The sequence below is a fragment of the Globicephala melas genome, chromosome 10 (genome assembly GCF_963455315.2).
Source record: "Globicephala melas chromosome 10, mGloMel1.2, whole genome shotgun sequence".
NCBI lineage: Eukaryota > Metazoa > Chordata > Mammalia > Artiodactyla > Delphinidae > Globicephala > Globicephala melas.
In genome coordinates, this window is record NC_083323.1 from 98,114,927 (window position 1) to 98,120,926 (window position 6,000).

At 46.3% G+C, this 6,000-nt stretch overlaps 1 protein-coding gene across 1 annotated transcript in view; it reads left to right on the forward strand.

The window, feature by feature from the left end:
• The window catches only part of FERRY3 (FERRY endosomal RAB5 effector complex subunit 3), a 51,006-nt gene extending 45,832 nt beyond the window's left edge, over positions 1-5,174 (forward strand). The window contains exon 15 of the transcript XR_009565529.2: positions 5,158-5,174. The gene's annotated coding sequence lies outside the window, so the exon portion shown is untranslated. The remainder of the gene's footprint in view (positions 1-5,157) is intronic.
• The last annotated feature ends 826 nt before the right edge of the window (positions 5,175-6,000 follow it).

Consider the following 6,000-nt stretch of genomic DNA (forward strand, 5'->3'; position numbering starts at 1 on the left):
AGGAGTTTGGGATTAGCAGATACAAACTACTATATATAATATAAAATAGATAACAAGGTCCGGTTACCTATAGTACAGGGGACTATAGTCAATATCTTGTAATAAACTATAATGGAAAAGGATCTGAAAAAGTATGTATCTGAATCACTTTGCTGTATACCAGAAACTAACACAACATTGTAAATCAACGATACTTCAGTAAAATCAAATTTAAAAGAAAATTTTAGTAAATGAATAAAAGGCATTCAAAAAGAGGAGGATGTTTTCACAGAATTCCTGTAACTAGGTGTAAAGCCAACAGCTTGAAGGGTGCAGTCAGGTGCAGGGATAAGGCTTCATTCACAAAAGGTGGGTGAGAGCTGCTACCCAGCTCTTCCTTTGTCACCTCAAGTCTGTTTTATTAGGTTTTATTAGGTATTAAGTGGTGGCTTTCACAGCAGGGCAATTTAAAGGTACCATTTGGCCTATGAAATCAAAATAAATGTATTAGGTATCTGCTTTTCACATGGTGCTGTATTATGAAATATACAGAAGCGGTAAGACTGGCAAAACTCAAGCTATGGTGTTATATGAAGACACACCAAACACTAAGCTGGTAACAGATACATAATTTACATACTTTAAAATACTAGATGGTAAAGATTTTAGATGAAGTCTGTACTTTTGTATTTGGACTGAGAAGGATGAGATTAAGACTATTTCCCTGAGTGTTCTAGAAGCCTTCTTGGACGGGAGTGGTCTCAGACACTCCAAGTATAATGTGAAGAAGATGGCTTGGCCGGCTGAGAAGAGAAGGGGCATCCTCGGTGTCGGGTCCAGATGCGAGCAGGAGTAGATAAAGGAGGCGGGATACACAGCCCGGATGGTGAAGAAGCTGATCGCAAGAGCCTTCTGCGGATACCGGGCAGGGCCCGGGCCTTCGTGCAGACATTGGGGAAGACTGTCTCACTGAGCGTCGGGTTCTCTATTTGTACAAACAGTTAAGCATGCCTACGACAGACAACACGGTCCTCAAGGCTTTAAAAACACACTTTGGAAATGAGGCAGGCACTGAGCCTGAGGTCTCCAGTCCCTACTGCCCTTTCCTCCCCTGCCCCCATTTCTGTTCTCAAAGCACAAAACCCAGCGAGGCTGTAACCTTGCCTCGATGGGGAAGGGTGGCACCAGCTATTCCTCGGAATGACATTGCAACGGGAATGGAAGAAATGCATGAAAAGGAATTTCAAGAGAAACACAGCTTAGGTTGCCTGGGCGCTGGCAGACGTCTTACTGGCACAGTACATGCTGTCTGTGCCACTGCAGTTGGATCCTGGCTGATTCTCACAAGAAGAAGGAATGTTCCACAAAGGAAAGGTGAATTCACGGAGAGCTTCCTGTTCACGAGGCCCTCGGGAGAATCAGCAGAGCCGTGTTGAAAGAACGAACAAAGCTGAAGGAGTGGCTCCTCAGGCCTGTTCTCCAGCTTCCAGGTGAGGGAGTTCGCTTCTGCTGCTTAGTTTTCCCATTTAGGTGGAGTTGGACTGCTTTGCCTAAAAGAAGTCAGGGCAGTGTAAACATCCTTATCATTATTTAGAAATAATAAACAATATTTTATAACACCTATTTACAAAAAGTTCCATGTGTTCAGAACCATTTAGATGGATGGTTTTCTATCCTTGAACCATCAAAGAACATTTCCATTATCTCCCCCATATTTCCCTGAAATGTTCTGAAAACTTTCCCTTAGCAAACCATTTGAGCAGTTATCTGTTTTTCATTCATCAAAGACATGTCTGTGGAGCTGAGAGATAGATGGTACTAGCAAGCAATAGATAGTATCATGGCATAGGATTATCACTGTACAGGGACTTCCCTGGTGGCGCAGTGGTTAAGAATCCACCTGCCAATGCAGAGGACACAGATTTGAGCCCTGGTCCAGGAAGATACCACGTGCCACGGAGCAACTAAGCCCGTGCACTGTAACTACTGAGCCTGTGCTCTAGAGCCCGTGCGCCACAACTACTAAGCCTGCGTGCTGCAACTACTGAAGCCCGTGCTCCTAGAGCCCGTGCTGCAAAAAGAGGAGCCACTGTAATGAGAAGCCCGCGCACCGCAACGAAGAGTAGCCCCCGCTCGCCGCAACTAGAGAAAGCCCGCGCACAGCAACGAAGACCCAACACAGCCAAAAATAAATAAAATACTGATGAATTACAAAAAAAAATTATCACTCTATAGTTCCAGGCAGGTTCACAAAATCAAAAACAAAACCTTGTCATTTTATGTTAACCTGTGAAGTCTTGTTCTAGTGAAATGTATTTTTGGAAATATTTTTTTTCAATAGCTCAGTGACATATTTAAGACAACTCTAAGGACCACTAATTCCAGAAACCTCAAGGTGGGAAACACAGCTTTAGAAGGAAATGTTTACATGAGAATATGTTACAAAGGGAGGGTGGGGTAAGGACCACGTAGCGGCAGATTGACCTGAGTCCCGTTCAATACACAGCAAGTGTTTGCCGAGTTTCTTCTGTACACGAAGGCACAGAGCTGAGCAAGATGCAGCCTCTAGAAGGCAGTACAAAGGCAATGGACTTGAGGAGCTATTTGATTAAAGTAAGAAGATTTAGACTTTTCTGTGGCCTGTGATGCTGACAGTCTCTCATGACCAGAACAAAAGCCCAACTAAAGCCTGGGAATGGATGGGTAGCCTCCTTAGGTTCCCTGCAGGACTAACACGTGAGGTCCTGTTCCATATGCACAGCTACAGTTACTACTACTGCTGCTTTTCCTGTCTTCCCAGAAGAAGCAGAGTTCCTCCCGTGTCCGAGTCTGGGAACTGGCTCAACTTCATGCTACGTGCAGTGAATCCTCACTCATCGTGGCCTCTACGTTTGCAAATTCTCCTGCTTGCTAAAATGTATTTGTAGCTCCAAAATAATCAAGCATTTACAAAAGCAATAGTCTCATCACCTCCAAGTTGCGTGGATATTGTAACCAACCCTCAGGATGAAAGGGGGGCCCTTTGGCACCGTCTTGGGCATCATTTGTGCACATGCACAGAGCAGCGGAAAACCGAGTCGCCGGACACACACACACTCCCAGTTGAGAGAAGAAGGGTGACCCTCCGCCTTAGGTCTCAGCTCCACTAACATAAACAAGTGTCCTTTTCAAGGTCTATTTCCTGCCACATTTTTTACATTCTTGTGCTTTTTCTTGGTGATTTTGCTGTTTAAAATGCCCCCCAAGTGTAGTGCTGAAAGGCTATCTGGGGTTTGTAAGTGCAAGGAAGGTGTGCTGTGCCTTATGGAGAAATACAGGTGTTACGTGAGCTCTGTCCACTTAGGCATCAGTTGTGGCGCGGCTGGTCGTGAGTTCAGCGTTGATGAGTCAACAATCTGTATTAAATAAGGAGTCTTTAGAAAGGAACGCACATAAGAAAGGTTATGTATTGACTGGCAATGAAAATGTGATGAGAGGCTTGCAGGATTTGCTAACTCAGGGTCCACAGCGCCAGAGTCGACTGTCTGCCTGTCTTCTCTCGCAGGCAGGAGAGCATGACGAGCTCTCTGCGGATGCCTTTGGCACATAGAGAATGAAACCCAGAACACAGTACCCAAGAAGCACGCAGATCCTTTCTGGAGATGTCAAGGGATGAAGCAGAAACCGTGCAGTTTCGGTGTGACACCTGTGTTAGTGGGTCTCTCCCTCCCTCTGTGTTCTCTTCTGCTTTCTATCCTTCTTTCCTTTTCTTTCTTTATGGTGAAGTCCTGGTTCCTTGTTATCTGCTCCTCTGTGCTCAAAACTCTCAGCATGACAGTCTGACATCAGAGATGGGAACCCAGTTAAACAAATCTGCCTCAAAGACTGCCTCCCTGATTTACTTGCCATGGCTTGTCTCCAGGCGTATTAGCTACCCTCGGAAGCGTGTTTCCTCAACTGTAAGCTAGGAAACGTTAATAATAGTATCTACCTCACTTAGTAGTTGGGAGGATTAAAGAAGGAAGCGCACACGACCTGGCATATAACCATTCTATAAATATGTGCTGCTATTATCCTTCCTTCCTTTCTTCCTTCCTGTCTGACCTTTCTCCTCTTTTCCTTCTTTCCTTTCACTGGATTGTAGGGACACAAAGTCACGTACCTCACTGTGTCCTGAGGCAGCGTGCAGCCCAATTGAGTTGGGACGAGAACTCAGGGTAACTCGCAGGACCAGTCCGCACACAGGAAGGTACACAGTCAGTGCGGAGCGCGATGCACATACTTGGCTGTGGACGTCCAAACAGAAACACGAGCAATGCGTTGGGCCGAGAGGGGTGTTGAGCCCCTTGGGAGCAGACGGCCTGGCCCTTTCTCTCTCTGGCATGGAGTGCGTATCCCCTGGAGCTTTCGTCCCTCTCGATGGGCAAGCGTAGATCTCCTGGCAGACACACAACGCCACCTGTGCCAGGAGTGGCAACAAATTCAAAGGGCGGGGGGGCAGGTGAGAGTGTCAGGAGGAAGTCACAGGGTAGGTGACTGACCCTGTATTTGATGGAGCAGGAAGGACTCTCACATTTTTATCGGGTGAATCTGGATTTTGGATGTAACGATAGTATGAAGTGGTTCGGAGGTTTGAAGTCCGCTGCCCCCGGAGCAGGAGCATAGAATTTGCCCCTGTGATGCTTTCTTCCCTGGTTCGTCCCTGAGGATCTCCTGTCTGTGAGCTGATCAGCTGTGTGCTGTTGTGCAGATGACTCACTGAGGCCAGAGGACTAAATACTGGCAAAGGATTCAGTTCCAGGACGGTTAGGGAAGACATCCCAGGGATGAGAGAAGAGAATGTGAACTCAGAAATCCCTGGTCCACTCCTTCGGCTCTGCGTGTGGTGACGGTGAAGTAGGGAGGGGGCAAGAGAGCAAGTTCATCTCTTTGTTCTTTTCTAAAACCCTCTAGGCCACCTTGTCTGATGTAGCACATTGGACATTTACTCTTCTGTGTAAATTTTCTTTTATTGTGAAATACTTCACACATACAGAGAAGCTAGGAGAATTAGATAACAAATCCTCATTTCTCTACTACCTATGTGCAATCTCAACATTTTGCCGTGTTTGCCTCGGGTCTCTCTTAAGACATAAAACATCAAAGACACAGTTGAACCCTTGTCCCTTTTGCCCCTCCTGCATTCTGTGCTCCTCCTAGGTCAGCTGTTTCTCAGTAACAAACCACCTGGAAACTTAGTGGCTGCAACAATAAGCCCTGTTACTCCTCATGACTCCTTGGTCACCTCGGCGGCTCTGGTCTTACCTGGGCTCCGTCTTCAGATCCGCTTCAGTAGGTCAGGTGGGTGGCTCTGATGACCTTGGCTTGTCTCTCTCAGGTGGTTGGAGGTCAGCTGGCTGTAGGCTGGAATAGGCTGACCTCAGCTGGGACACCTGGACTGTCCTTCACTGGGTCTCCTCCTGCAGGAGGCTGGCCCCAACTTGCTCACGTGCGTCAGTAGTTCGGAAAAGACGGAGGGCTCGTGCGATGCCTCTGAGGCCTAGACTCAGAACTGACACACATCACTTGTATACCACATTCCGTTGGTTAAAGCAAGTCCCAAAGCCATCGCATATTCTAGGAGCGAGGTAATAGGCTCCCTGTTTTGATGAGAAGTGCTACTAAAGTCCCATAGCAAAAAGCATGGACACAGGGTGGGGAGAAAATGTGGGAGTATTTCTGCTACCAATGTATCAGTCTTTCCTCAGTAGTGATTGCTGTCTTAACTCTGATGTTCTTCATTCTCCCGGGTTTATTTATAGTTTCAGTGCATATCTGTATAGTGTACATCCATGTCTATATAGTGTAGCCATAAAACGTGTCGTATTGAGATGTGCCGAAGGTGTCATACTGAAAGCATTATCTTCTGCATGTCACTCAACAACGTGCTTTTGTTAAACCCCATATCACGCTTTTGAGATTTAACCATACTGATACAGATAGAGCCACTTCATTCATTTTAGCTGCTATATACTACTTTTGAGTACTCTGAATTATATGCTT